The 21,405-nt window shown below is 43.4% G+C and overlaps 2 pseudogenes across 2 annotated transcripts; one reads left to right on the top strand and one right to left on the bottom strand.

Moving 5' to 3' along the window:
- The first annotated feature begins 1,368 nt into the window (after positions 1-1,368).
- Positions 1,369-5,066, top strand: LOC143633089 (magnesium transporter MRS2-11, chloroplastic-like; annotated as a pseudogene). The gene is made up of 14 exons (XR_013153628.1): positions 1,369-1,744; positions 2,359-2,431; positions 2,686-2,756; position 2,903; positions 2,992-3,076; positions 3,195-3,285; positions 3,399-3,467; positions 3,566-3,646; positions 3,734-3,896; positions 3,986-4,031; positions 4,116-4,196; positions 4,285-4,367; positions 4,472-4,515; positions 4,599-5,066. The product of XR_013153628.1 is annotated as a magnesium transporter MRS2-11, chloroplastic-like (transcript).
- An 88-nt stretch (positions 5,067-5,154) lies between these two features.
- LOC143633114 (uncharacterized) lies at positions 5,155-20,520 on the bottom strand (annotated as a pseudogene). Its single transcript, XR_013153630.1, has 4 exons — positions 20,272-20,520; positions 5,925-6,844; positions 5,784-5,831; positions 5,155-5,702 (listed from the first exon to the last, which is right to left on the bottom strand). The product of XR_013153630.1 is annotated as an uncharacterized LOC143633114 (transcript).
- Positions 20,521-21,405: the final 885 nt, after the last annotated feature.

Genomic DNA, 21,405 nt, shown 5'->3' with positions numbered 1-21,405 from the left:
CATGCACAAAAAGTGCATGGTCGTGCACTATTTTGGGTAAGTCAAACTTTCACTTTCAGCGGCTCAGAGTTGCAGGTTCCAAAAAAGTGCACGGTCATGCACAAAAAGTGCATGGTCGTGCATTTCCGGCACCAGCTAGTGTACTTTCAAAATTAATGTGTCTTGTCCTCGGCATCGGATAGTGCACGGGATCGTGCCCTCGGAAGTGCATGATGGTGCACAAAAGTGCATGATGGTACAGTTTCACTTTTGGCACGATAGTAGATGTGCACGGGTTCCGATAAAGGTGCACCGTCATGCACATAAAGCGCATGATGGTGCCATTTCAGAGCATAGTCATGCACTTTCCTAGCATGGTCATGCACTTTTGGCAGATTCTTGATTTTTGTCCGAAAAACGCCATCTTTTCATCGTATCTTCGTCGGGCGGGCGCCCGGACCTGCAAATTCATAAATAACTCAAATAAGTACCGAATACAACGAATTTACATGGAGTTTTACCAAAATAAGAGGATAATTTAATACTAAAAGATGTACACTTTGTTTTACATCATTGTTCTAAACTTCTAATCATAAACAAAAATATACCCTTTACTTTAAAAATATGAAAAAAAATATAGTTTTTCACTTAGTAGGCTTCACATCCCAGTATCCCACATTTAATTCTTTAGAATATAATTGAGAATTATATTAAATTTCTATTTATAAAGGGTTTCTATTCATATAATTAAGTATGAAATAGAAAAAATAACAAAATAAATGTTTCTAAGACAAGAGTAACAAACTAGGATATAAAATGATTAGTTAAAATAGATAAGAAAAACAAGATGCAAGTGCTCTAAGATTAACAAGAAGCCAATTAGCTATTTTTTTAGAACGATGACAATCTTCAGTATGACTGAATTGTCATAGGTCGGCTTGCGGTCGACCCGGTTTGAAACCCTTAGAGAGTTTCATTGGTCATCCTCGCATCTTTGGGAGAACATTCTCTGCTTATGCCACTAATTGACACAAGTTACGCCGTCACAAGAGTCTAAAACCCTCTGGTTTAACTCAAACAAAATAAAACCCTCGTTTTAGCTCCAGATGCAGACTGACGACTTCTCGAACAAAGTCTAATTATTATCTTCATTGATAATCAACTAAAGTAGCAAGTTAGCCGGTTAGCTATTCACTATCTCGTAAACAAGCTAATATTAATATGTTTTTGTTTTTTTAATTTGAAGAAAAGGCAACGAAGGAATTGTGTGGACGTGGACAGAAGATAACCAGAAGACAACTGTCATCCTCTTCTTCCTCCTGTTAATAACCACCACAACAAACACATTTATTCAAAATTATTCGGATTCTCCAAATGTCTGTAATCGCAACAAACTAATTAAAAATGGCGTTAACTGCAACAACTTCAATTTCATCATCATCATCATCACAATTGTATCATTTACCAGTGATTCATCCGGCATCATGTGCCTTGATCCAATCCAAATCTCCTCATCTCTCTGCGTAGTAACACAACCACCACCGATATTCTGTTGCTTCCGGTTCTATCGTCGACTGTTAGGAGGTTCAGAAGAAGGAATTATGTGAAATCAACGGAGGCGGAGACGTTAACCGATGGTGATAATGATGAGGTATATCGTGAGGATACTCAGCAGAGTTCTGACGATGATGATCAGGATAATAGTGGTTCTCGGAGGAATGCGTCTGATACTCTTAACCTAGGGATTCGTGAACCGGTTTATGAGGTATAATTATAATATGATTCTACTTTTGTAAAGTTAAATTGCAGATCAGGTTGTTTATATATAGGCATGTAAGTAAACGAACCAGACGTTCAGTGAACTAGCTTTTCATGAACCAGGAAGTTTGTTTATGTTCGCTTTTGTCCGTTTTTTTATGTTCGTCTGATGTTGTATTAGTTCATTTGTGTTCATTTAAGTGATCACTTACGTCCGTTTATCTTTGTTTGTGTTTATTTAAGTGATCATTTACGTTCGTTTATCTTTATCTGTGTTCATTTACGTTTGTTCATATATGTTCATTTGTGTTTGTCAACTGTTCGTTTAGATTTTAAACGAACACGAGTATGTTCATTTTTTAAACGAACGAACATGAACATAAATATTTGTCCAATTAAGTGTTTGTGTTCGTTTAAAGTTAAATGAACAAACACGAACATGTCCTTGTTCGTGTTGGTACGGTTTGTTTACAGGTCTACTGAAATACCTAAAATCACTTATAGCACAATTCAATAGAAATATTTGTAATTCATGTGATAATTTTTCAAACTGTTTATAGTTTGCGACTTTCAGAATTTTGAAGATCCTTATATGTTGTTATATATTTGTATCTTTTAAAGGTTGTAGAAGTAAGCTCAAGCGGAAAGGTATCAACGAGAAAAATTAGTAGGCGACATCTGCTCAAGTCAAGTGGTGAGTGGAATGTTTTGATAATATAATTATCTGCTCTCTGTGTAGCTTACTTTTGTTAGTCTGCTGAAGAAAATTTAATCTGCTACTTGCTTCTCTGTATTCAACTTAGCACTTTATCAGGCTATTCTATTTGTAACTTTCCTTTTTTTTATTCCTGGTATCTTTCTGTATATACATCCACAACAACTTAATTAGGAGATTATGGCTGTTACTTTACGTGCATTGCCACTTCATAATTTAATTTTTTATATCAGGTCTTCGCCCCCGAGACATTCGGAGTGTTGATCCTTCACTGTGGTTGACCAACACAATGCCCTCATTACTGGTATGCCACCGAGTCAACTTACTGTTTTTTGTTGTTTGATATCTTGCATATGAAGTTTTTAGGTAAGAATTTAGTCATGAATAAACTCAAGAACAACTTACTCGTACTACAAGCATTAGGATCTTTGATTGCAAACAAGGTTTTAGGGTTGTAATTCTTTAGTTTAGATGCCAGAAGCATAAGCACCTTCACTAACAGCCACGCTTCTTATACAAAAGTTTTGTCTGTTTACAAGTTCGTGAGAATGCTATACTACTGAATTTAGGCCAGCTACGTGCGATTGCAATGCTAGAAAGTGTCTTTATATTCAATTACAACCGGTAAATATTAATATTTGAAGATCTTTTTTCTTTCTCCTTTTCATTGTAACATCCTTTCTATTTGATTAGAAAAAAAAGCTAATTAGCATAAATGCTCATTTCTTGGTTTCTTTCTTAGGAGGGCAGGAAAAGTGTTTATTGACGCATTATTACCTCGATTAAACCCTAAGAACATGCAAGGAGGTCCTGTAATGCCTTTTGAACTTGAGGTTTGTTCTGGCATATGTAATTTTGTTTAGCGGCTAATTTCTCCAGTTTCTTAAGTTTCCATATCTAGATTAAAAAATCAGGACTTATAGTAAATTCGAACTTAATATTTCAGGTAGTTGAAGCTGCCCTGCATTCACGAATACAGCGATTTGAAGAAAAACTAATGGATTTAGAACCACGTGTGAGTATGGAACCATAGTGAGTATATATAATATATAAATTTCTTTTGTGAGTCTTAAATGCAATATTAAGAGTCCATATTGCATCACACATGTTCAGGTTCAAGCTTTACTAGAGGTTTTGCCAAACCGATTGACAGCTGGCATATTGGAACAGCTTCGTATTAGCAAGCAAACATTGGTATCATCCATTATATCACCTCAATCTACAGTAAACTGAATTAATAAGTAACCCCTTGATGTATTTATTTATTTTTATATTAAATAGGTTGAGTTAGGATCAAAAGCAGGAGCACTGAAACAAATGTTGCTTGATATACTTGAGGATTCTCATGAAATACGGCGCCTCTGTATTGTGGGTAGAAACTGCATCTTGAGTAGAAATGATGATCTAGAATGTTCTGTTCCACAAGAGAAGCAGATTGCTGAGGGTAAATAACTAAATTATGATGTTACTTGAGAGCGTAAATTAAAGATGAATTGTTATTATGCTAATTTTTGGAGTTGTTATCATATGCAGAAGAAGAGGAAGAAATTGAAATGCTACTGGAAAATTATCTTCAAAGGTAATTTAATGATTCATGAGGCATTTGAAAATGAGATGTGAAGCATGTGTGGATTGTGATTTTGTGTTTGGATTATAATTGCAGATGTGAGTCATGTCATAATCAAGCAGAAAGGCTTCTTGAGTCTGCAAGAGAAATGGAGGACTCGATATCTGTGAATTTAAGGTTTGTATGCTAGTGTTTTTAGTTTTTTTACCGAGTTGGACATAATAATTTTAATTGGTTTTCAAAATGTGATGTGTTTTGTTTTCAGCTCTCGACGGCTTGAGGTGAGCAGATTTGAATTGTTGCTTCAAGTTGGGACCTTTTGCGTTGCAGTCGGTGCTCTAGTTGCGGGTTAACTTCCTCTTTCTCTTGATTATTTGACTGATTTTTCTAGTAATTCAATATAAAGTTATCATCCTCTCCCAGAGAGCTCATTTTTCGTTTGGTTTTTGTAGGTATATTTGGCATGAATCTAAAATCATATCTGGAAGAACATGTGGTAACCTACTATCTTGTTAAAAGGTGCTAATAGTGTTTGTTTCATATAACTTTATAATGATGATATGATAATTATATGTGCAGTTTGCATTTTACCTGGCAACCGGAGGAATTGTTTTCGGAGCGGTGGTGGCATTTTTTCTCATGTATTCCTACCTAAGAGCGAGGAAAATTCTTTAGGTATCAACCCAAATCCAACCGTATACGGCCGCACACCACAGATATATAATTGTGTGACTAGATTATAGATGGAGATACGTTTTTTTTATTAGCATAGATATTTGTCCTCAGATCAGGTGCAAAATGAGGTCAAGCATACAGGATTTTAGCAAGATAATCCCTCTACATAAGGCGTAGAAGTTTTGGTTGTTGCCATTTGTTGTTGTAGGGTGTCTTTGAGCTTTTAAATAAATTTGGTAGAAACCTCGAGTGTTGACAAATCTAATAAATAGACGAAATCAACCCAGTAGTCTCCACTTTTGAACTATAAAGTTTTCGTTCGCTCTAAAAAATGTGTACCGGATAAGCATCCATGTTTCTGTCATAAATAAGTATATGCAAAATAGACTTGTAAAGTCTATTTAAGTTTCGAAAGAGCCCACGGTCAAAAATGGCACTTCATTACTAAAACGTATCAAAAAACATGTGTATGATTTAGAAAGTAGCATTATATGACATTAAGATTAAAACTTTTTAGTCAATCAAGTCGTAATAAGGCCAGTGTTGCGTTTTTCACTGTCAACAAAAATTCATCCTTTAAATCAAGAAATAAAACAACAATAAAAACTTACCTATAAAACTCAGAAATATTGTTTTGATGATGTCTTTGTAACACCATCAATGGCTATGTTTCCCACTCCAGCCTCCATAGCTTCCCTCTCATCTTTCTCTTTATTTTTCTCGCAAGTCTTATTATCACTAGCTTCTGGAGCACTAGAAGTCAAACTCCGAGGCATACCCCCGGTCAACCATGGGTGACTAAGGCATTCTGCAGCTGTAGGCCTTTTTTCAGGCACAAAATCAAGTAGTTGCACAAGAAAACCAGCCAAATCATTTGCATCTTGCTCACTAAACTCATATTTCTCCTTAAGCACTTTATGCAGAGGCCAAAAACACAGTCTCCGAATATGCCTTAAATCACCATGTTTGTTAAAACAGTTCACGAGAGTGACGCCCACCTAACGCTATCTGCAAAACATTAACATAATTGTTGAATTATATATAAACAAGCATATGCAAGTATTATCAAAAACATCGAAAATGACTAACCTTTCGAGGCATCATTCCAAGAAGCTCCATCATTAGACCCAAATGATCCTGTAAAGTGATAACCATATACCAATCACATTAACTTGTAATCTTGTATTGAGTTTTGAACATGAAAAATATAAAATTTGGGACCCACTAAACCTCATCTCTGTCATAGTTGTCACCACTGTGAGGATCAAAGAGAACATCACCAGTCGCCAGCTCAAAGCATATGCAAGCAAATGACCATAGATCAGCAGAAGTTGAGTATTTAGATCCCAGTAAAACCTCAGGACACCTGTACTGTCTCGTTTAAATATCACCGGTAAACTGTTTATAAGTCCAACATGCATTACCAAAATCAACCAACTTGCATTTCACATCAACCTCTGCTAACAGCCTCTGCCTTGTTGACCGACTGCCTCTTCCTCGAAGTTGGTTTCCATGGCGGGAATCAGCTTTTACATCTGCTGATGTGGCACGTTCTTCAAGGGAATCCCCAGAACCAGTTGCATCATTATCGGCTTCAACGTCCTCCTTTCCAGAACCATTTTGTGCAGCCTTTTTAGCTTTCTTTCTGATTTTCCTTTTTTGGTTCTTGGTAAGATCGCCATTATAAGTTTTGACTTCTTTAGAAACACCAGATTCGGTCAAATTATTATCTTTGCTTGATGATAGAATAAGGGGTTCACCTGTTTTTGTTCTATCTCTTGCTGGATCAATCATGGACATAAGTAGAATGTTTTCTGGCTAAAGATCCGTGTGATTATAATGGAAAGCTGACGATGCAAGTAATCCAAACCGCCTAAAATATGGAAGCAGATTTCCTTAACCTTGTGAAGAGGGATCCCTCGGTAATTTGAATACTTTATTAACGTCAACAAATTATCACCCAAATATTCAAAAACCATACAAACATGATTCCCATTTGGTCCAGGATGTTTGAAATTATCCAAAAGCTTCACCACACATTTTTGGTCATCCGGATCCCCCTCAGCTATCTGCTTCAAGATAGTAATTTCATCAATTGCTGCCTCGGTGTAGTGTTGAGCACTCTTCTGAACTTTTAATGTTACATATTTCTACCAACCAAATCCAAACTGGTGTTTTAAATCTTGTGCTCAAACATCAAATGATCAGAAACTACAGATTAACAGGTAAATGTATACACTAATGCATACTAATGCCTCTAACTCATAAGAACAAATAACCAAACAGTTACAATCGTTATGTCTTATGTCCAGTCAAACTAAACAGACAACGCTAGGAGTACAAACAAGCCGAGTTGCGAGCTCGAGATCAGATCGATAAAAACCTTTTAACAGTCCAAGCTTTTTTGAGCTCGACCTCATATAAAGCTTGTTTAGTTATTGAGCCCGAGCTCGAGCCTCATATAAAGTTTGTTTAGTTATAGAGCCTGAGCTTGAGCCTTGTATGGGAAGTTCGTTTAGGGTCGTTGAGCCTTTACGAGCCTAGTGTATTTTTAAGTTTTACCTCCTTTGGACTTCTATGTATTAATTTCACACCACAAAACCGAGCTCGAGCCGAGCTATGGCTCGTTTAAGGTACTACACAAGTTCGACCACAACTTAGGCTTGTTTAAGCTGTAGGGGTGATCAATAACCGAACAGAACCGAAAATCGATGAAACTGAACCGAAATTAACTGAAAATCAGTTATCGGTTATTTTTTGTACCACCTGTTAACCAAACCGAACCATTCATGTTTTCATATATTTCTAGCTTTTGTACCTCCATTTTAGCCCAAATTTGATATTGGTTATTAACTGAAAAACTAACGGAATAAACATAACGATAAACTGAAAACCGATGGGTTAATATGGTTTAAGCAAATACCAAACCGAATTGAAGAAACGTGGATCTACTCACTGGTAGCAGATCTACTTTCCTCGGGTTTTGATTGTACTATTTCACCGATGGTTCTTCTGGATCTGTGTTCTTCCACCTACAAAATGAACAAACGCCGTTAACTTACCCCTCAGAAAGGGACAGAGGGGTCCTCTTTGGGGTAACCCTCCGGCGTGAGAATAAGTATATGTAGGAGAAGATAATAATGTGAGAATAAGGGAATCTGGAGAGTATTGCTTAATAGCTGAATACTGTATGATTGTGTGACTGTGTTTTTGTATATCTTTCCTTGTGGAGTTGATGCTGTATTTATAGTGCTAGGGTTTCCACTGATTGAGCTGAGACCAAATTAGGGTTTTGTTGGCCTCCTCCAATCGATTTGCGCCACGTGTCCTTGGAGACACCTGGTGCTTTTTCATTGGTTATAATCACGTGGTAACCCATGAGTCATGCTGAGCTGTCCACCTTTCATTTAGCAGCTGTCAACATCAGCATATCCTTATTCCTTAAAAAGATGCCTTCTGGAAGGTTGTCTGACGTGCACAATCAAGGTTGCCCTAATCCTGATTTGGATAAGGACGAGGTTGATTATGTGCATGTGTGATATGCGCCCATCCTGAGGATGCGCGAGGTCTTCTCTTTATTCTCACGCGCAGATATTTCATGCGCAGATGTGATACGCATAAGCATGTAATACGCGTCACGCGCGGATGCCCCACGCGCAACTGTGATATGGGTGGGCATGTATGATGCGCGAGCATGTGATATGCGCCGCGCGCGGATGCGCCACGCACGATGTGATATGCATAAGCATATATGATGCGTGAGCATGTGATACGCGCGAGCATATGTGATGCATGAGCATATGTGATGCGTGAGCATATGTGATATGTGCAAGCATGTGATGCTTGAGCATATGCGATATGCGCTGTGCGCATAAGTTTTGGCTTTGTGCCTTGATAATATCTTTGATTTCTAATGTCTTGTATATATCTTGTGGGTTGACCCGCCCCGCTCGATGTTGAGGCGGGTACATACCTCTTCAAGCCCCCCCAGTCTAATGTGTGTCTTATCTCGCGCGAGCACGGTAAGATAGATATTAGACTTACTGATTTGGTCTTTTAATTTTGGTTTTGTCGTTTTCTTGGTTGTTTCCATCGTTGCGCGAAGTTCTATCCATTTGGTTGAAACGACGGGTCCAAACACGTGGTTGGTTGGTGGTGACGTGCGCCGGAAACGTGTCAGACGTATCGTGTGCTCGAGGTGCTACAGTTGCCTTTCATGTCCCCTCGCACAGCTGTCTGGAACACGTGTCGCGCTCGCATTGGTTTGCACCTGTGAGTGGGGGCGCGTCTCTGCTCCGTGGCTGTTCCGTTACGTTTTTATGTTCCCTCAAACAGTGTCAAGGACACGTGCCGCGGCCACGTTGGCTTACAGCTGCGAGTGGGGGCGCGTGAAATCCGATCAGTTGCCAAATTTCTCTCTCCTGGGCCTATAAAAGCAGGCCCTTAGGAAATTTTTTATCTTTATCTTCATTGTTGCTAATTTTCGAATTTCTGCCTTTCATATTCTGATTTGAGTGTATTCATCGTTTTCAAATCTTCGATTATCTGCTGCTGCAGTTGTATGTCTGATAGTTCAGACTCCTCTAACCCCTCCATCACCTCTATTGCCTCCCGAAGACGCCGTGTGAAATCTGTGGTGATGTCGACATTGAAGCAAAAGGGCAAGGGGAAGAGGGTTGTTGAGACCACATCGGAGGAAGTAGGGAGGACCAAGGCCACGAAAAGGTGGAATGAAATCCCCTGCAAACTGAGGCAGGCCGATCTCGACAGCCTCATCTCGTCACAGGGTTTTCTCCCTGTGTTTGGCTGCATGTTGCCTGTGGCCGGGCAAACGGCGGCGGACCCGCCTCCCGGCTATATTTCACTGTACACCCATTTTTTCACCCACTGCAACCTTCGTCTTCCGATGACAAGGTTTGTAGGCGTGGTGTTACGGTTTTTCGGGATTCATATATCCCAAGTCCATCCGTTTGGACTTGTGCGCATGACTCATTTCGAGTTCATGTGCAAATCACAGCGCGAGGAGCCCACCCCTCGGCGCTTTCAATTTTTTTACAAGCCCAAGATCCAAGATTCTTGGATCTCCTTTATTCCTCGCAGTCAGAAGGTTAAGTGCAGCACCGTGTCATTCAAGAGCCTTCATGACTGGTCTGAGAGGTTCTTTTACATCAGGGCTGGTGTAATCCCCATCCGCATGACGATGCGCGCGATTGATTCCGCGCCCGCGGATGCGGATGTTATTAAGAACCCAGCGGAGGCGCTGGTGGGGGTCGGCATGAGTAAGCTGTGGGCCGACAGCGCGGCGGAGCCTGTCATCCAAGTTGACGGCTTGCGTAAGTTATCGCATTGCTTTATTTCCGCGCTAATAAAATTTGCCCTTGCTGATATTATTTGTCTTGTTTTTGCGCAGTAACCAAGGAGTTTGTCCACGCCACATACGACGATCAAGTGGAGGGTGGCTCCGTCCCGCTGGGCGCTGGGGAGGTGGGCTTCCCAGATCGCTTCGATGACATGTTCATCCCTGTGGATCTGGAATTTGACTTTGATAGCGACGCGCCTGGTAAGCCTTCGCACTTATGCTTATTCCTTTAGAATACCAAAGTTTATTAACAGTTCTGTTACTTGTATTTGCAGATGCGCTCGAAAACTACGAGCTGGAGCTCGCGGAAGAGGAGGAGGAGGAAGAGGAGGCGCCCCTATTAAAACGCAAAGCTAAGGGGAAATCTGGCGCAGGGGCCAGTAAGAAACAGAAGAAAGATGACACCCCTGTCGCTCATCCCCATGCTCAAACGAAGGGACATGAGGAAACCCAGGTGTTTACCACCAAGGTTTCTTTAGCTTCCCTGCCTGTGAAAGTGGGCAGACCTCCTGTCCACTTGAGGTATGGTGGCGTCACCTCCTCCCTTCGCGCGGCTGAAGAGAGAAGCAGTGCCGCGCCTGCGACAGGTATACTTTGCTTACCCATAATGGTTCGATGAGGGCGATTCTGATTGAATTATTATTAAACCTTTTCGCATTTGAATGTTTGCAGGACCGGCGACGGTAGCAGATCAGCCGCAGGCGCAACAAGGTGCTGAGGCTGCGCCGGGGGCTGCTTCGAAGTCCCCTGTTCTACCCTCAGAAAAGGGTAGAATGAACTTTATGGCGATGTTCGCCGCGCGAACAGAATTGCGCCAAGGTATGTTTTGCGCATTTGTCTTCTGAATCTTTTGTTTTGATCAAGTCATAAACCATTTTTTGTTGTTGATTTGTTCATAGGAGTTGTAGCTGGCGTACTGCTCCTGCTAGTGCTGAGTCTCCCCTTATTGGGATTACAAAGGAGCAGGAAGCCGTATTGCGCGCCGAACTGGCGGCGTCGAGACCTCCCTCGCCTCCTCCTACGCGCAGCCCTCTCCGCGAGACTGGTTTGGAGCCCTCCAGGTCGCAGGAGAAGAGGCCGATTGAAGAAGATGAGGAGGATGAGGGAGCTCAAGCTGAAGACTCCTTCGGAGTCCGTGCCAGCCCTGCGATGCCACAAGACTTCGCAGCGCAGACTTCTGGTCAGGCTGGCGCTGACTTTTCTGCTTCATCGCCGCAGGTATGTTTTAATTTGTTGCTCCGCTGCGCGTACTTCCATATAAGTATGTTTTTATGACTTAGAACATTTCTTGTGTTTTGCAGGATGGTGACCACGTTTACCGCCCGAGATGGAATATTAACGAAGACAGTTCCTTTCAATCCATGGGTGTATGCGAGGACTTCTGGGCTCATGCCGTGCCTCCTAGTGAAAGGAGGTATCAGGAGGGGCGCACCCGCGCTGACTTGCTCAACGATCACATTTTCGCTGGGTCGGCTTTCTTTGCTGCCTCCCAAGAGCTTCGTCGTGATTATATTAAGGTACGCGATGCTCTTGTGGAAGCCCAGCATGAGGCTAAGGTGGCTGCCTGGAACCTTTCTGATGCTCGCGCACGAGCTGAGAAACTCCAGGCGGAGCTCAGCGAAAACCGAGCAAGTGCCAACACCGCCTTTATTAAGCGCGGGCATGAGCTCCAAGCTGCGCGGGAGAAGCAGCAGGTGGCGGAGGCCGAAGTTGCCAAGTACGCGCGGAGAGTGCGTGTCTTGGAACTGCAGGCGGAGGCGCGTGACCAAGCTATCGTCCAGAGTATCACTGAGAAATCATCACTGGAGAGTGAGGTTGCGCGCCTGAAGAAGGAGTTGGCGGCCGCGCAGGCCGATAGAGATGAGGCCTTGGCGACGGCAGCGTCTAGCCAGGAAGCACTTGATGCTGCGCAGGCGGAGAAAGAAAAAATTTTGGCGGCAGCAGCGTCTGATAAAGAGGAGCTAAAAAAGACCAAGGAAACTGTTGAGTTATTAAACTCCCAGGTTCCTGCCCTCGAGACGTCTGTTGCTGGCCTCAGCGCAGGATCGCCAATGGCTGGTGTCACAGGGCATGACTCGTTGCGCTTTGGCGATGAAATATTCTGCCGAGTTTCAGGCCCTTGTGATGGACTGCAATGCTGCCCGCGCTCTTGGTGGGTCGAGCTGAAGGGTTTACGGATGGCTATGAATATGGCATGTTGAAGAAGAACCCATCCGAGTACCCTTACAAGAGCGACGCGGCCTGCGCGGACATGGCCGCGGTGGGGGAGAAGTATATGAATACTCCCATCCCCATCCTTGTGCAGGTACCTTGACCTTAATGAGTTTTTCTTGATTAATTTTCCAAGTGTTTTGTACTCAATACTTTTCTAATGATTTGCAGATAGCTGCGCTTGCTGACCAGCCCGACCTCGGCGCGCTAAAGAAGTTACTCGATGAATGCGAGAGGGCTGGTGGCGATGATGGTGGCGCGGGGGATGTTGCCCCTGCCAGCGGCTCTGGCGCGGCGAAAGAATCTGCTCCTGACACCGTCGTGATAGAAGACTCCATTGAGGAGGAAGAACTTGACTATGGTCAGTTTGGAGATGAGGAGCGGGCTGGGCCAGATGCTGCGGGAGATGATGAGGGTAATGAAGTGCCTGACGTCGACGTGGAGACTTGAGAAGCCCTTCATCTTTCTAATTTTTTTTTTTTTTTGTTTTTTTGTTATACTTGTAATTTGTAACTCATCACACTTGTAAATTTCAATGCTATGGAATGAAATTTGTTTTCCCTTTTTCACATCTTGCGCATTTCCATTCATCTCTTCATGTTTGCTTGTATAGATATAAGATATGCTTTGCACGTTAAAATAAGAACAAGGTTGTAAGGAAATTATTTACTTAACCATAGTCCTATTTTGTAAGTGGTTTCGCAGTATCTTGTTTATGCTGACACGCGCGATGACTTTTCACTATTCCTTTTTTGCGCGTCGTTGTCGCGCTTTTTTTTTTATATGGAATTATGAGTTTTAGCCATTACATGTCAGCATGTGTTACTCAGATATCCACTATGATTCCGCGCGCGACCTCGACCTGAGACCTTAACAACTATGAATTGGCATGTACTTTGCCTTAGTTGTGTTTAGGGATTTTTATGATCAGGCTGCGCGGGATGTAAGATGGATGTTTGTGAGTGTTTTGAGCTAAGGCTCTTTGTTTTGGGCTAAGGCCCTGACGTTTTTAGAGTTAAGACTCGTTAACGTGTTTGAGCTAAGGCTCGTAGGTTTGGGCTAAGGCCCTGACGTTTTAGAGTTAAGACTCGTTAACGCGTTTGAGCTAAGGCTCGCGCATGTATGTTTTACTTCGTTTTATTTTGTTTTGAAGTCAATATAGTGTTGTCATGTTGCTCCAAATTAATAAAGGAAGTGTGAAACATGTATGCAAAGGTAATAGAACAAATATTGAAAGATAGCGCGAATCATCATTCATGATGGCTTAAAAGCCTTGATTACATATTTGAATTTTTACATGAAGCATTTTCTAAGCTGTGCTGCGTTCCACGCGCGCGGTATCTTTTTTCCATTCAAATCTTTTAAAGTGTACGCGCCTTTCCCCAATTCTTCTGAGATTTGATAAGGTCCTTCCCAATTGGGGGACATTTTTCCTGAGGGTATTGCGCGGCTAGCTTCATTGTTTCGAAGGACAAAATCATTTTTCTTGAAGTGGCATTCTTTAACGCGCTGATTATAATATTTTTCCAGCTTTTTCTTGTATTTGGCTTCATTGATGATAGCCGCTTCTCTGCGCCCTTCAAGCAAGTTGAGGTCCAATCTTCTTTCGCGCTCGTTATCAGTCTTGCTCATCATGAGTACCCTATGGGATGGGCATCCAATTTCTGCTGGGATCATAGCCTCTGTCCCATAGGTTAGGCTGAACGGGGATTCGCCATTGCTAGTTTTGCTTAATGTCCTGTGCGCCCACAGGACATTAGGTAACTCTTCGATCCAAGAATGGGATTCTCCCTCCAACCTTTTCTTCAGCCCATTTAACAAACTTTGATTTGCGCGCTCCACTTGGCCATTCCCCTGAGGGTGGTAGACCGAAGTGAAGATTTGGTTGATGTGCAATTCTTTGAGCCAGCTGGATATCTTCCTGTCAGTGAATTGTTTGCCATTATCGCTCACAATTTCCATAGGAAGGCCAAAACGGCAAATGATGTGGCTCCATATAAATTGCTTCATCGCCTCAGCTGTGATTTTTGCTAGTGGCTTGGCCTCAACCCATTTTGTGAAATAGTCTACCGCCACTACCAAAAATTTCACTCGCCCTTGCGCTTGCGGCAAGGGCCCCACAATATCAATGGCCCATTTGTGGAAAGGCCATGCGGAGGTCACTGGAATCAAGTTGTTCTTTGGCCGCATGGTGTTTGGCGCGTAGCTCTGACATGCCTTGCATTTTTGGATTTCTTTTAGCGCATCCAAGTACATGCCTGGCCAATAGTAGCCTGAGCTCATTGCCTTGGCAACCACCATGCGCGGGCCAGCGTGTATTCCGCAGATTCCTTCGTGAATCTCTCTAATCACATAGCTTGCTTCTTCAGCATCCAGGCATTTCATGAGCGGTCCAAGATAAGAGCGTCGATATAATGTACCATCAAGTAGTTCATAGTTCTGCGCCTTGTGTCTTATCTTTCTTGCCTGTGCGCGATCGTCCGGTAACTTCCCCTCCTTCAGGAATTCCATTATTGGAGTTATCCAGGATGAAGGGGTTGTATGAATTACAAGGACAGATTGTGTTTGCACTGACGGGTTGCTCATCACTTCCACCCTGACATCTTTGCCAAAGTGATCAAAATTAGTTGATGCCATCTAACTCAACGCGTCAGCGGACTTGTTTTCGCTGCGCGAGATGTGTATGATTTTGAAGAAGTCAAACTGCTCAACGAGCTTTTTTGCCTGCTCTAGATATAGAGGCATGGTGTTCTCCTTGGCATCATAAAGGCCATTGACCTGTGCAGCTACCAAGTAAGAATCAACATGTGCCTCTAGCCTTTTAACTCCAAACTTGCGCGCAATGCGCAGACCAGCCAGCAGGGCTTCATACTCAGCCTCATTGTTGGTACTCTTGAAGTCCAACCTAATAGCATAAGTATATTCATGATTATCAGGGTCCACCAGTTTGAGGCCTGCGCCGGACCCTTCGCTGTTGGAGGCTCCATCAGTGAATAGCCTCCAAACATCTTCTTCATCATTTGCTCGCGGAGGGTCTACCTCGCGCTGAGCTTCTTCAATCTTTCCCTCTGGGATTTCCGTGATGAAATCCGCTAAAACTTGACCCTTTATTGCTGGACGAGGCTTATACGTGATCGTGTGTTCACCTAATTCCAGCGCCCACTTTGTCAGCCTTCCGGAGAGCGCGGGGCGTCGCAAGACTTGCTGGATGTTGTAACCTGTCAAAACTTCAATAGGATGACCATTGAAGTATCTATGAAGCTTGCGCGACGCGTGTGTTAGTGACAAAACTAACTTTTCCATGATGGAATAGCGCGTCTCAGGGTCTGTCAGAACCCGACTCACATAGTATATTGGCGTTTGGATCCCCTTGCGATCCACCAATAATACTGCGCCGATGGCGCGGTCTCCAGCTGACAAGTACAATGTAAGGGTTTCGCCAGGAAGTGGAGCTGTGAGCGCGGGCAGCTTTATGAGACATTCTTTTATCTCACTGAAAGCTTGCTCAGCCTCAGGCGTCCACTTGAATTGGCTCTTCTTCAAGCAGTTCCTCAAAGTGTTAACGAATGGAGTAGATTTGGTGGCGTGGTTCGCTAGGAACCTGTTGATTGACACCAATCTACCATTCAGCTTCTGAACCTCTTTCATGGTGGATGGTGAAGGCATGTCAAGGATGGCTTCCACCTTTTCAGGGTTCACCTTGAAACCATCCTTAGTGACCATTACACCAAGAAATTTCCCCTCTTCCGCGCCGAAAGTACATTTGCTCGGGTTGAGCTTCATGTTGACTTCCGTTAAGCGCTGAAGAGTTTTCTCGATGTCTTTGAGCATTTGTCTCTCCTCCCTGCTCTTGATCACCAAATCATCAACGTAGACTTCTAGATTTCTTCCGATTTGTTCACTGAAAACCGAATCCATAAGTCTCTGATAGGTGGCGCCCGCATTCTTTAAACCAAAGGGCATTTTTGTGTAACAAAAAACACCCTTGTCGGTTCTGAAGGCAGTCTTGTCTTCGTCTTGTGGTGCCATTTGAATCTGGTGATAGCCTTTGTAGGCATCCAGGAAACATTTGAGCTTGAATGGCGCCACGGAGTCCACCTTTGCGTCGATGTTTGGGAGGGGGTAACAGTCTTTCGGACATGCTTTGTTGAGGTCCTTGAAGTCAATACACATCCTCCATGACCCGTTGCTTTTCTTTACCATCACAGGATTGGCTACCCACGTCTGGTATCGGATCGGGCGGATGATGTTTGCGCGCAACAGGTCCTCAACTTGCTCATTCATGGCCTTCGCCTTTTCATCCCCCATGATTCTCTTTTTCTGAGCAATTGGCTCCACCGACTTGAACGTGTTAAGAGAATGTTGCGCCAAGTCTCGCGGGACCCCAGTCATATCGGAGTGTTGCCACGCGAAGACCGACGTGTATTTTGTGAGCAACCTTTTCATTCTCAATCTCGTTTCGTCTGAAATGGTAGCGCCAATTGTGACCGTTTGCTCTGGGAATTTTGGGTTTAAAATCCACTTCTCTGGCGCATTGTCCGCCATTGGAAGTTTCATTCTCCCTTCCCGCGGCGTACTTGTCACTGCGCACAAATGATCGCGGTAAACAAATGTTACGCCTGTTGGTGTAGGGAACCCCAATGCGCCGTGCGCTGGCGACGGTATAGCATTAAATTGGGCAATCGTTCCCCTACCCAGGATCATATTGTGGCATGACGTGGTGGGCAAGACCAAGAAGTTGACAACTTCGGCTCGCTTGTGCTCATCATCCCCCATAGTTAGTTCAAACTGAATTTGACCTAGGGGATGGATGATTTCATTTGAAACACCACAGATTGGTGCGTTCACCATCTCGAGCCGCGCTTGGTCTGCCGGGTCTAACTTTCTGAAACATTGCTCATACATAATGTCAGATTCGCTTCCAGTGTCCACCAGGACCTTTGACACTTCGTAATGAGCAATGTGTGTGGTGATGACGAGAGGGCTGCTGATTGAAGGGCCTCCCCTGATTCTTGGGAAGATAACTTGCTGCTCGCGCCAATCTCCGTGGATTTGCGCGCTTCTCTTTTTTGACGTCTGCCCTTGTCGTCCCCCCTCAGCCACACAGATTCTTTTGTATTTCTTGCTGGCAGAGGCTCCTTCCGGTTGCTCATCTTCTATTCTTGGGTTTTTCACCAAGTGAGCCAGCCTGCCTGATTTTACATCCTTCTCGATCGCATCCTTTAAATGATGGCATGCGTCGGTGTTGTGGCCCGGTGACCTGTGAAATTCACAATATTTGCCACTGTTTTGCGGTCCCTTGTAGTGTAGTTGCTTGGGGGGCTTGAATTGGACATTCTCAGTACTTAACACCTGTGAAGGTGTTTTAGTGAGGGGAGTCCATATTCTTGGCAGAGGTCTGCTAGGATCTCTGCCGCCCTCCCTCTTGTCACCCTCCCCGCGATTACGAACATCTTTTTGGGGCTGTGGTGAGCTTGGTTGCGTTTGTTTTTCTGCGGAAGAAAAATTTGTTGGTTGCAACCTGGACCATACAGAGTTCTGTTTGGCCCTCTTCTCTTTGCTGCGCGGTGCTTCAGCCTGATGCGCTCTTTCTCTTGCCCTATCTTGGGCAATCTGTTTTTCATTTCTCGCGAAGACTCGCGATGCTTCCATTAGTTTTGCCCAAGTGGTGGGCATACCATCTCTGCTTACAAGAGCTCGGCGGAGTTGATCACTGCGCGCGCCTTGTATAAAAGCCACGCGCAGGAGTTGCTCAGTTATACCCCCGATTGCCAGAGACTCCTGATTGAAACGAGTGATGTAATCCTCAATCGTTTCATCATTCCTGCGCACGCAGTGCATAATGTCATCAGGATCGCGCGTGTGTCTGCGCTGCTGTACGAAGTGGGCTTGGAACTTTTCCAATAGTTCCTCGAACCCATCAATTTGCCCAGTCGGCAAGCTCTCGAACCAGACACGCGCCGCGCCCGTAAGGCAGCGGGCAAACATGTGACACCATGTTGGCATCGTCCAGCTCTCTAGGTTTCCCGTGTTATAGAAACCTTGCAAAAAGTCATCTGGATCTGTTGTGCCATCATATTTGCCCAGACCACTTGGCATCTTGGTCTTGTGCTGGATGGGGGCCTTAGCGATGCGCTCAGTAAATTTTGAGTGCTTCACTAAGATGGCCGGCCTATACGGCGTGGTTACGTCCACTTGCCCCCTCACCGGCGGGCTGTACGGCATGTGCAGATCCAGATCTGCTCTGGCTCCAGGCGCCATGTTCACAGGCGCGCGGAGTTGTGAGCCTCCTGCATGAGTATCTCGCGTCTTCCTCATGCTATGCACTTCTTCATCACTGAACTCAGTGTGTGCAGTGTGAACAGAATGTCCTTCTTCCGGCGCGCGCGGCCTTTTGTAGTCTGCTTATCAAACGCTTGCCTTTGTGTTTGGTCGGCTAGCTTTTTCTGTTTGACCATTTCATTGTACTTTCCAATTAGACGCCGCTGCTCGTTTATGAGCCATTCATTCGGATCATTTGTTTCTTCTTCTGGACCCATTAGTCCTTTCAGTTTCGCGCCGGCAAGATTTTGTAACGTGAGATCGTCTGGAGGAGTTTCAGTCTGGCCGTGAGGGGTTGTGATGAAGGGACTGTTACTGGTGGTGCGCGTAGAATCACGCGGCACCCTCAGAAACTGCTGTCCCTCATTGACACCCTCACGTTCAATATCCTCCAGAGCTTGATCAGCGTTATGAACGCCAGAAACCATGGTGATTGATTTTTTTTATGTAGATCTGATGAGATCTGATTGCCGTTTGTAACAGTGGATGGCGCCAATGAAGAAACGTGGATCTACTCACTGGTAGCAGATCTACTTTCCTCGGGTTTTGATTGTACTATTTCACCGATGGTTCTTCTGGATCTGTGTTCTTCCACCTACAAAATGAACAAACGCCGTTAACTTACCCCTCAGAAAGGGACAGATGGGTCCTCTTTGGGGTAACCCTCCGGCGTGAGAATAAGTATATGTAGGAGAAGATAATAATGTGAGAATAAGGGAATCTGGAGAGTATTGCTTAATAGCTGAATACTGTATGATTGTGTGACTGTGTTTTTGTATATCTTTCCTTGTGGAGTTGATGCTGTATTTATAGTGCTAGGGTTTCCACTGATTGAGCTGAGACCAAATTAGGGTTTTGTTGGCCTCCTCCAATCGATTTGCGCCACGTGTCCTTGGAGACACCTGGTGCTTTTTCATTGGTTATAATCACGTGGTAACCCATGAGTCATGCTGAGCTGTCCACCTTTCATTTAGCAGCTGTCAACATCAGCATATCCTTATTCCTTAAAAAGATGCCTTCTGGAAGGTTGTCTGACGTGCACAATCAAGGTTGCCCTAATCCTGATTTGGATAAGGACGAGGTTGATTATGTGCATGTGTGATATGCGCCCATCCTGAGGATGCGCGAGGTCTTCTCTTTATTCTCACGCGCAGATATTTCATGCGCAGATGTGATACGCATAAGCATGTAATACGCGTCACGCGCGGATGCCCCACGCGCAACTGTGATATGGGTGGGCATGTATGATGCGCGAGCATGTGATATGCGCCGCGCGCGGATGCGCCACGCACGATGTGATATGCATAAGCATATATGATGCGTGAGCATGTGATACGCGCGAGCATATGTGATGCATGAGCATATGTGATGCGTGAGCATATGTGATATGTGCAAGCATGTGATGCTTGAGCATATGCGATATGCGCTGTGCGCATAAGTTTTGGCTTTGTGCCTTGATAATATCTTTGATTTCTAATGTCTTGTATATATCTTGTGGGTTGACCCGCCCCGCTCGATGTTGAGGCGGGTACATACCTCTTCACGAATCATGCACACCCCTAGTTTTAAGGTTATTCTCAATACACAAAAAAATAATTAAAAACCTATATAAACTAATTAATAAACAATAAACAAGTCAAGTCCAAGCTTTTAAAAACCTCGAGCTCTGGTAAACAGAAACCGTACCGATTTGTGAGTGTCCCAAGCGAGCCAAACAGTGGAAAAATGGCCCCAGCCTAGCTTACTCTGAACAACATATCTAGAATGCTTAAACTTATCACCAATGCGAACTGCATGATAACCTCCACGCCTGTAATCCTCTGTTCCTTCGTCCTCTGATGTGTAATCACTCGTTTCGCTTCCATCCTCTCCGTTTCTTCTTCTATTATTATTATTATTATTATTATTATTATTATTATTATTATCTTCAGCCATTATACTAGGGTTTTGTACTTGCTCTGCTCTTGGTTTTTCTGTTTCAACTTTGAAGTTTGAACACGTTTAGGGGTGTTTGGCATTTGCTTTTATTTTTAAGCTTACGGGGTTTATATTACAAACTTTTACATTTGAATTTACAAGTTTGACACTAAATTAAGTTTTGTTAATTTATATAATAGTTACATAATTACCCCTTATTCAAAACTAACTATCCCACGCCTTTTTTAGGAACCACAACTTTTTCATACGTTAATAGTTTTTTAAACAAATTACATCATAAAAACGAGCATTTTATTCTCTTTAATTTGAGTATGATATTGTTATACTTTTTTAACTTTAAAAAATTAACGTACTACATGATTATCGGTTAGGATCGGCAACAAGTCGAGTCAGGTGAGCTCGAGCCATGTGTAAGACCAAATTAGTATTCGAGTCAGATGAACTTGAGTCATGTGTAAGACCAAATTAGGGTCAGAACGAGTCGATACAAAAAGGGCTAAATTAGTTCGATACGTGTCGGTATGCTTTTGAGTCAAAAGGGGTCAAGTCAGAACATATTTCAGATTAGAACAGTGCATGTTGAGAAAGGGATTCATATCAAAATAGGTTGGTTTAAAAAATTATCTATTTAAAATTACTGTATATTTCAGCTTTGTTTCTTAATTCTCGCTATCAGTTACACGCTTACTGCTTTTCCCAATGAATTACACGTCTACATTAAGGTTATGTATGTAGTTATTTACCATGTCCGAGTACTCCGAGTACACCAAACTCCCTAGTCGGCCGCCTAGGGTCCGCCTAACGACTTTTGCAACCTTGGTATGCACTGTCATCAGGTGAATCATGTACCGACACTGATTATGCGGTTGATGTTAGGTTCTG

This window comes from Bidens hawaiensis, unplaced genomic scaffold, assembly GCF_021521415.1.
Source record: "Bidens hawaiensis isolate Kalapana, Puna unplaced genomic scaffold, B.hawaiensis_p1.1 tig00006617_1, whole genome shotgun sequence".
Taxonomy (NCBI): domain Eukaryota; kingdom Viridiplantae; phylum Streptophyta; class Magnoliopsida; order Asterales; family Asteraceae; genus Bidens; species Bidens hawaiensis.
The sequence above is the reverse complement of the archived record's forward strand: the minus strand, read 5'-3'. Positions and strand labels throughout refer to the sequence as shown.